This window comes from Neophocaena asiaeorientalis, unplaced genomic scaffold (genome assembly GCF_003031525.2).
Source record: "Neophocaena asiaeorientalis asiaeorientalis breed wild unplaced genomic scaffold, Neophocaena_asiaeorientalis_V1.1 scaffold72, whole genome shotgun sequence".
NCBI lineage: Eukaryota > Metazoa > Chordata > Mammalia > Artiodactyla > Phocoenidae > Neophocaena > Neophocaena asiaeorientalis.
This window is the reverse complement of record NW_020185336.1, coordinates 523,332-533,697: the sequence shown is the minus strand read 5'-3', so window position 1 is coordinate 533,697 and position 10,366 is coordinate 523,332. Positions and strand designations below refer to the sequence as shown.

Here is a 10,366-nt window from a genome sequence, read left to right as displayed (position 1 = left end):
CTTTGAAAAAAAAAAAAAAAAAAAAAAAAAAAAAAAAAAAAAAAACCATTGTGAAGAATATTTTATATCTTCTGATTGGATAAACAACTTTTTCCTCCAAATCACAACTCTAGTCTGGTCAGCTTGCATGCCTTTCAACAGTAAATTTCAATATCATATGTTCGTAGTTAATCAGTACTCTTGACTCATCTCTAGGGTGATGATTTTACTTCTAGATAAACTCTGCATTCATTTTGAGGAGAGAGTTTTCAGTGAGTCAAAAATAAATCTTACACAGTTTCTAGTCCCCTCCAGTCTTCCCAGGAAACAGCTGCTGTCTGTCCAACTAGTTACTCAAGCCAGAAATTAGGAGTCATCCGTGACACTTTCTTATTGATCCTCCACCCACTCCTTCATTATTAGTGAAACCTATGGAAACACTTTTAAACAGCTTTTAAATCCATATACTCTCCACATTTATGACATCACTATGCTGTTCCTAGCCACTATCAGCTCTCACCAGTACTAATGCAATAGCCACCTACTGGCCTATTCATATATCCTCTTCTATTCCAAGCAGTCTCTGAAGAAAAACCCTCTCACAATGTAAAAGTGATTATATCAACCCATTTCTCCTAAAGACAAGATCAAAATCATTATTAAGATCCTCAGGACCCCACATGGTCTGACATCTTTCTACCCATTCAGTCTCCTTTCACTCCAAGCACCACCTCACTGAATGCACCTCAGCCACACTTCTTCCTTTAGTTCCTAGAAAAGGCTATACTACTTCACTTACTCATCCTTCGGATTCCAGGGAAAGCTTCATTGACAATCCTGAGTATATTAAGCTGCTCTACTTTTACAATTGTAGCAATTACAACATTAATAATTTAACATCTGCATGTCTGATTATTCAATGTTTGTCATCCTGCTTCTACAAAAACTAAATGCAGACAGAAACCTAGTTTGTTTTTTCTCTTCATGACTATCATGACCATCTAGCACAGGATATGACACATAGTGTTGGCTCATTAATAATTTGTTGAATGGAAATGAATGAAAAAATGATCTGGCAGCCTTAAATAAAAGCAATTTTAGTCTCTACTATATTCTCTTAACAATTCTCAAACTTCAGTATCTTACTAAGGCATGTTCTTAAAAATAATTTCCCCATTTTTTTCACTTTCAATATTTCTTATACCTCCTAGTCATCTGTTTCTTTTCCCTTTCCTCTTCTCTCTCCCAAGAGAAATCCTGTGATTTAGCCGAAGCAAATCCCACTAGCCTCTCTTCTTCTCCAGCTTTTCCTTTTACTCACTATTAGGATAAGTGTGGGGATCTCTGGTTAGTAGGAAATCCTTAAAGAAATAAGTGAGGACTGGCAAATATTAATGGTTAACATCTACTAAGGGCTTCTTAATGTGTCAGGTGCTGATTTCAGTACTTTACATGGATTGGCTCAAACTTCAAAAACCCCACTATGTAAAGGCTAAAACAATTCTCATTTTATTGAGAAAAGATATGAGGCACAAAGGAGTTAGTAATCTATCAAGATCAGAGGGATGATAAATGGTTGAGCCCTGTCTGAACTTAGAAAATCTGCGTCCACTGTCTATCAGTAAGCAGTAGGCTACTGTCTCCCTCAAGTAACAAAATAATTCTCAGTGGTGGTGAGCTTGGAAAAGGCTGTAAAAGCTCACGCATTTATATTATTTTGTGCTTGTCACACACACACACCCCCATCCAGTGTCTAGCATAAACTCTAGAAAATGGCCAATAAAATATCAGTAGAATGAACTAATGAATGAAAGAATGATTAACCGATGAATCAGTCTGTCAAGCGGTATGACTTAAGATGTTGAAGCAACAAAATGATGTACAAGCAGCTTGTGTTAAGAAGAATAATCTGTAGGATAGATTGTAGGAAATAGCCTTGAAGAAACACCAGTAACTAGACACATAATAATTTACATAGGAAATGGTAGGACTTGGACTAGAATATAATCATGAAGCTGGTCAGATAGATACTTTTTATAAAATTTCTTGAATGTGAAGTTTTTTTTCTATTTTTTCTCTGACTTCCATTTACATATCTGCAGAAGGACAGATAAGGCAGATAATGGGGAAGGGAAGGCAATTCACATCTATAAATTGTTTAAATACATTACAGTCCAAATTTTAAAAATTACTCTCCAAAAAAAGACCAGCTTCTGCCTTAACAGAACTTATTTCCTATTTAATATCCCATAGGGATTATATTAACCTCTTTCATTGTATTATAGTTTTAGTGATAAGGAAGGAACTTAAACTGTTTCCAAAAAGGTCTTTTTCTTTTTCATCTGTATTATTTTCTTTCTCTTCCCTAGACCACATTAAATTTAGACTCAGGTTTGTAAATGCTACTGAAGTAGACAGAACACTATCTTTCTCCTCTCCTGCCAAAGATGTCCATATCCCAATCCTCAGAATATCAATGTTAACTTGCCTGGCAAAAGAGACTTTGAAAATGTGATAGTTAAGGATCCTCTGATTAGGGAGACTATCCTGGATTACCTGAGTGGGTCCAATGTAATCACAAGGGTCCTTATAAGAGGGCGTCAGGGATATCAGAGTCAGAGATAGTTTTGAAGATGGAATGAGGGGCCATAAGCCAAAGAGTGCAGGAGGGCTCTAGAAGCTGGAAAAGGCAAGGAAACAGATTTCTCTCTATAGCCTCCAGAAAACATGTAGCCCCTATGACACCTGGATTTTAAGGTTTCTGACCTTCCATACTATAAGGTAATGAATTTGTATTGTTTTAAGCCACTGTGTTTGTGATAATTTGCTACAACAGCAATAGGAATGTAATACCCCTACAGTATACCCATAACTTATTATTTTTTTAAATTTCAAGGTTAGCAAAGGAGCAAAAGGACTAGTATTGACTCACCTCAAGAGTCAATTATTTTGCTATTGCTGAGGACAGAGACAAATTAATTCTTGGAACATTATAAAGTTAACGTCATTCAGTTTTGTTTTGTTTTCAGAGATGCTTTAAGTGGCTTCAATATAGTATCTTAGTTTTTCAAAACTGGATTACCCCTGGAGGAGTAAAAGATTGATAGTGAGAGAAGGGAGAGAGGCAAAGTAGATGTAAAAACATGTTATGTGCTTAATCTATAAAGTACCAATTTTTTTATTCCATTGTTTAAGATTATCAGAGGAAAAAAAACCATTAGCTCCTGAGAACTAATGATATAAATCCAAGCATATATCATTTTTATATATAAACTTTATTACATAAAAGGCATTCTGGAATTATATTGTTTGAAACAAACTTTTCTAGAAGCAATGTTTACATTTTCCTCGGTGTTAATTACTCCCTTCATCCATATCCTAAACTATAACTTACATTTCAAGTAGTATATTTTCCACTATAGTACAGTCTTTCATTAATTTACCCATAATCCAAAACTCAATTTCTTCATTATTTCCAATTAATACATGTTTATCTTTTCCCATTTGTTGTACATCTATGCTATCTATCTGCTGGTCAGAAGCTTTCCGAGGCTGATTGAATTTATATTTAAATAACAGTGGGAAGAATTCATATCTTGGTATAATCTTATACTCAAACACAACAGACTGGGGAAAAATACCTATATTCTTTATATATTATTACTGATGCTATGTAGATAAACCAGGAATAATTCCAAAGTATCTTCTGACTGTGCTTCTTAAATGATGTGTGATTAACGAGTTTTAGTCCTCAAAGTAATTTAAGAAAAAACTTTCTACCTGCCAGACATCCCTCTCTCCTCAGTTACACTTGCTCAGGGAGAATTCTCACAACCCAAACAAAGTTTTGCTTTCCCAGTAGGTGCAGAGTGCAAACTGACAGGCTGTGATCTCACTAAATGATGCCAAGAGAATCTGTTATTTCTGTTTGATTGCATGAAAGCATAGTTCTGATGAGTGTCCTGAGTCATAGGCTTAGGTAATATCTCTAGAATCTAAAAGAAGAAGCCATTTAAAATGTCATAGACAAATGAGTTTTTTCCTCAGCTCAGTAACTTATTGGCCTTGCCACCATTTTTTCAGTTAAAGACTTTATCTTTGGGCCTGAATTAAATTCTTCTTACATTAAGGATGAACATTAAAACTCCATGAAAACAGAGGCTGGTGACTATCCTTCCTCTTACATACTTCTTCTTGCATCAATCATCACTTCACAGTTGAACTTCATCATGTCAAACAGTTCATCTACGTAATGATGACCACTGACCCTTGTAATTCATTCCACAGTCTTTTGCAATTTCATATTGTCTCATTAGGTTCAGTTCTAGCCCATTTCATTATCAGGCTGTAATTTGTTCGTTTTCCATTAACTTCCTTATAGGCAATTATTTAAGAAACTTTCTTAAAGAGTTGTCAAATGGAGAGAAAATCAGCAGATTTTAGAGTTACTCTGCCTTTGGGTACACTCTAGGTAGATGACAACATTCCAGAAACAATCCGGACTTGTTCTTAAGTAGTCTCAGACATGTATTGTAATCTCTATGGTTCCTATTGTCAAGAGGTTTGAGGGAGCCTAATTAATCACTCTTCCCATCTTTGGGAACTTAACCAATTTAAGTCAGACAAAAAGCAAGTCAGTATTAAAATAGGCTCAGAATTTTTACCAGTAAAGCTGGAGTGAAGAGTATAGCAGGGTCTTTCTACCTTTATTTTGATCCTAGGACTTGAGACCCTCAGGTCACTGACCTGTCTGTCTCATTGCAGGTGGATGAGCTGGGCCTAAAAGAAGCCCTGCTTCTTCTGCATACTCCATGGAATTTACAAGAACAAGCATTAGCTTTTCCTAGACACTGTTCTCTCCCAAAAGACAAGAGGTAATTGGGTTCATGCTGCCTAAATCATAATGCCTGGGTCCTAACCTCATGATTATGTGATTCAGGGAAGGGCAGACTCAATCAGAATGCTCACTTCTTCTACCATGGGGAGAGCTCAATACTGGAATAGGGTGGGAAAGGAGGATGTGATGAAGTGTTCCTTCCTGAGAAATGCAGTGAAAGTTCCTTCATAGAAAAATGAACATGGAGAAATAGCTCCCTGCACCCAGGAAAAATACCCTGACTTGTCAGGTATATGACACCCTGACTTCCAAGTATTTCTGTGGAGCTGTTTAGAACGTGGACTCAGCAGAGCTGACTTTAAATATCAAACTACTACCTTTCAGCTAGAACATTGGATAAATATATTAAGTGTCTAGACCCCTATTTCTTCATCTGCCATAGCACAATGATATCAGTACCTACTTCACAGGTTGATGTGGATATTAAGCGAGAAATTACATGTAAAACACTATATAAAGGGCCTGACCTATAGAAGGGCCCCACCAGAATGATAACTATAACAGTAATTGTAATTATTATTATCACTATTATTATTCTCAACTGAATATCTTCTTCTTTGTGAATTGAACTTGCTTATATATTCACATGCATATAAATGGTTCCTGTTCACTTATTGAAATCAGTAACTCTAACCCAGAGTCAGCAAACACAGCCCATAGGCCAAATTCATCCCCAAATCCCTCTTTTTTTACTTATAAACAAATTTGTATTGGAAAACAGCCACATTGTTTTCATTTATATATTATGGCTGCTTTTGAGCAACAATGGCAGGTTGAGTAGTTGAGACAGATGCCAGACACCACCAGCTCACAAAGTCGAAGATATTTACTTTGGGGCCCTATACAAAAAATGTTTGGCAATCACTCCTAACCCCTATGCAGGAATATGTGAAACATCAAAATGGGCCCAACTTGGGTGGTAAGAAACACGGCAATTCAAAATTAGAGCATTGATACATTTTGATAAAGGTAATGATTAAAAATGTGAAAATGCCTCTGATTTGGGTTTATGAGGCAGTCAGACTTTGAAAACTTTGCTGCGATGACTTTGAAATAATACTGTGTTTGGCCACTCCAACCAGACACAAATAGGCATGTTTTTGTTTTATATTATTTTTTCTTAATAAAATGTTTTTAAGCAAATTAGTCCTTTTCACCTTTACTAATTCTCTTCCTTATTTGAGATTGTCATTCTTTTTCTAATAGCTTAAGGTAAATACCAACTCCTCTGTTTTTCATCTTTTTTTAATAATAAAAAAGTATTGTGAGGGTACAATCTTTCCTCAATCTTGCTTTTTCTGTAACCCCTAGGTTCAGTTATAAAGTATTCTCTTTTTCATTGATTTTTAGTTAACAATTTTATTTCTCTGTTTCCTTTGATTCAAGAGATGGGTGTGCTGCTTAACTCCCCAATAACTATGATATTAAAATTCTTTCTAGTTTTATTATATTATGAGAATATGATATATAAATATTTTATTTTTTGGATTTAAGATATTCATTTTAGCTAAGTGCACGATTTTTTTTAAATTTCCAAAAGATTATTCTTGATTTGGTGAATTTAAGACCCCTCACATATATAGCCATAGTTATGTAATCAGATATACCAATTGCACTATTTATAGCCTGTATGTCTTTACCTGTTTTTTGTGTACTATCTCAATCCAAATCCAATATGGGTGTATTAAAATCTTCCACTTGCACTAAAAGAAAGAAAAAAAACCACACAATATGACCTCATTCATGTATATGTAAAATTACCCTTAGATGTGTATGAACTTTCTTATTCCCAGGTGTTACTGCCACCTGACTGCCATCACCATCCATTCTTATTTCTACCAGATCAGGGTTTCTATCATATCAAACCTTCCTATTTTTTAAAGTTGATATATCAGTGAGTACTTCTATAGACTGGCCCTGTAAATATTTGGCAAATTCCTTAGATCTAAGAATAGCTTCTTTAGCATGGTTGTTTTTCAGGATAGTAATGAAGAAACACCAAGAAACATCCCTTTGACTGTACCTGGTTTGAGTCAGTGCCCAGCCTCATGCTAGCTGCCTAGTCTTTGAGTCTTGCCCATGACATATAAGATTTTATTTCCGGGCTTCCCTGGTGGCGCAGTGATTGAGAGTCCGCCTGCTGATGCAGGGGATGCGGGTTCATGCTGCGGTCCGCGAAGATCCCACATGCCGCGGAGCGGTTGGGCCCGTGAGCCATGACCACTGAGACTGTGTGTCCGTGGTTAAAAAAAAAAAAAAAAAAAAAAAAAAAAAAAAAAATTTTATTTCCAAGATGTGATTCCATGTTTAGGACAGTAGGTGGGACTAAAACCTCAATGCTTCTCATAAGGAACACTGATCTGGGTTTTTCTCCCAGATAAACTCTAATTTAGATTGTTTCTTACTGAGCCACTTTCTTGATTCTCATATACAGACTACAATCCAGAGTATATGGTTTTTGTACAGTCTTTAATATTTCTTTAAAAAAATTAGAAAAGAAAGAAATGCAAGGCATTTAAATGTGTTGACTACATTATAGCATCTGTTGTATATAAACCAAAAGATTAAAAAAAAAAAAAAAAAGACTGTGTGCCTATAGAGAAAACAATGTTAAAGGAAAGAAAAATTTCATTGTCACGGAAAGCACTAGCCCAAAAGCCGGTTTCTCAATGTTTCTCAGAAGATAGAATGTAAACCAGAACAACTGCTTTGTTCAGATTGGTTGTAAAACCAAGCAAAATAAATCTGACACTTCAAAATGTATCACACAAAATCAAACATGGAAGAAACAAAACCTTTAAAATTCAGTTTAAGTATCTAGATATATGGAAAGTCCAAGTGTTTTAACAAATACAACAAGTTTTATGTTGGTGAAATGAAGTTGGTTATTTTTTCTAAGCTGCTTCTTTAAGGTAGACTAATCCAATTGTTCTCTGAGGGAAGAAGTTAGGAGCTACAATTGCAATAGCTGTAAAAAATACTCTACTGGACCCTAATATTGTAATCTAGTAACTCATATCTTTTGAAGTTTTGGTAGGTTTAGATGTCTAGTTCAAAATAACTTTTAAAAGATGGTCAGTGGGCTATGCTCTGACCAATAAAAATATTAGTGAGCAAAATTAGGAAGTGACACGCTCCACATACAATTAACTTAAGTGTCTAAGACTTAAGGACAAAGCCCTCATTCACCTAGAACATCCATTCCAGAAATATGGAGGGTGTATCCAGTGAACTGAGATTAAAGTTCTAGACATATTACTGCTCACTTACCTCTGTATATGGCAACCAGGAGAACTGTGTATTCATATCAGAAATCTTAGAATTATCTTTGTACAATATTAAATTTTACAAATTTATCTGCAATCCACTTATTCTTCCCATTATGGCTCCTTCCAGGAAACTTGACACTCTCCTTTGGTGGTCTCAGGAATCTTTTCAACATAATTATTTCTTTAAAAAAAAAAGATTGCTTTGAGCATAAAATGCATATGTGGCTCTGCCATATTTATTAAATGGATCTTGAAGTATTTGATTCTTGGTTGAAGGTAGAAGATAGCCACACTGGTTTTAAGGGAGTTGTTATCTTCAGAAGTGTTTTTGTAAATCACTCTTCTCAATTTCTCCTTTTGTTGATTTACTTAAACTTTCAAGAAACTGTTCAGAAACTTTTACATAAGGAGCTAGGCTGGTCTTCTTATAATTTCTGATTCTATGCTTAATACCAGATTCAGCTTCCTTCTCTTTTTCCTATTCACTAGTGGAAATAGTATCCAATTCATGGCACATGGCACTTATGGTTGGTACAGTAAATGGATCAAACTGATCTACTTTCTGTAAATCAGTAAGCACAGTGCAATCTGGTTTAGGTTGACCACTAAAAGGCCTCTTCAGTCAATGGTTGATTCCTTTGCTAACACTGATATCCAGCTGTGGAAAACAGTACTGGAGCGCGATCTCTCACTACAGCCAGGGTCCACATTTGTCATTTTCGATGTTATTCTGACACCTTCTGGCTACCTTCTTCAAATGCTCCCAACCCTGAAGCGAACGGTGATGATTTTGGAAGCTTTGTTGATGTTCATCATGAATTGTTTCAGAAACAAGGCCTACAATCTTATTCCAGCTTTATTTTCAAGTATATCTTGATCAAGACATATTCGTCAATGTATTTTTTATTATGTTTATAGATTTTCTGACAAAAGGGTTAACTTTTTCACTTAGGTGAACTTTCTTTGTAACGTCTTGGCCACCCTTAACAAGCCTCAAATACTCAACTACCCCAGAAAGTACTTCAGAGGGCAATTTTAGGATTCATCCCAGACCCAGCAATGAACACCTCTCCTTCCAGAATATACCCAGAGACGATGTTTAAATCCCAAATCCTCGGGCTTCCCTGGTGGCGCAGTGGTTGAGAGCCCGCCTGCCGATGCAGGGGACACGGGTTTGTGCCCCGGTCCGGGAAGATCCCACATGCCGCAGAGCGGCTGGGCCCGTGAGCCATGGCTGCTGAGCCTGTGCTTCCGGAGCCCGTGCTCCGCAACGGGAGAGGCCACAACAGTGAGAGGCCCGCGTACCGCAAAAAAAAAAAAAAAAAATCCCAAATCCTCCTTCAGGTCTCTGTCGATGGTGCATATGACCGATGTCATGAGAGCCCAGCACTTAGAACATTTGTCTACATCCTCTTTTCCAGATCACTCTGGTTGTTGAAGGATTGGTAGTGAACGTAAATATCCTTCCAACGTAAATGAATACTCACGGTGCCGAAAGTAATTCTTTATCACTCCACCAAAGTTGAGCCAGCGACAGTACTGGGCCTATGGAAAGAGCCTCTGGTAATAAAGCTTAAGCAGCTTGGGCAGTTGGGCGGCGTCCAACGCCTCCACAGAGCGCGGCACTCGTCCCAGGCCGGATGGCCCAGAGAATTGGCGGGAACCTCAACCGCAGCCTCGGCCACTGCGCAGGCGCGTCGCCGGCGTCAGCGGCCGTCTGCAGCCGCCCCTGGGAGTTGTAGCTCCCGCTTGGGAGATGGCCTGGCGCCCGGAGGCTCTGCAGCATCTCCGCCCATCCTCTCTGACAGTGGGTCCAAAGCTCAGATGGAGAGAAGGAGGCCATGCCTATTCCAGAAAGAAGTTCTTATGCGGCAAGGTGAGTCCTTGAGCATATTAAGAATCAGCAGCCCGGTGAAGAGATACGTGAGGCAGGGCGAGGTGTGTGGGAAGGGGCAGGATGTCCCAGGTACTCCCCAGGCATGCCCCTCCTCCCGAATCTCCGCTCTGTTCACCAACCCGGAAGCTCCCAGAGTGATTTTCAGTACACTACGACTTGCTGCAAACCCCCCAAAACCCGTGTATGCCTGAGGACGCGGAGGTTGAAATAGAGGGGGAAGGGTAAGCTTATTTGCTCTCTCTGCTCAGGTGGAACTGCTGCCAGGAGTCTGAGCTCCACAGAGTATGAATTAACTTGAGATGGAGTTCAGAATTTGCTTATTAG

At 37.8% G+C, this 10,366-nt stretch overlaps 1 pseudogene; it reads right to left on the bottom strand.

Moving 5' to 3' along the window:
- Positions 1-8,461: 8,461 nt before the first annotated feature.
- LOC112393575 (DNA primase small subunit-like) lies at positions 8,462-9,941 on the bottom strand (annotated as a pseudogene).
- Between the last annotated feature and the right edge of the window lie 425 nt (positions 9,942-10,366).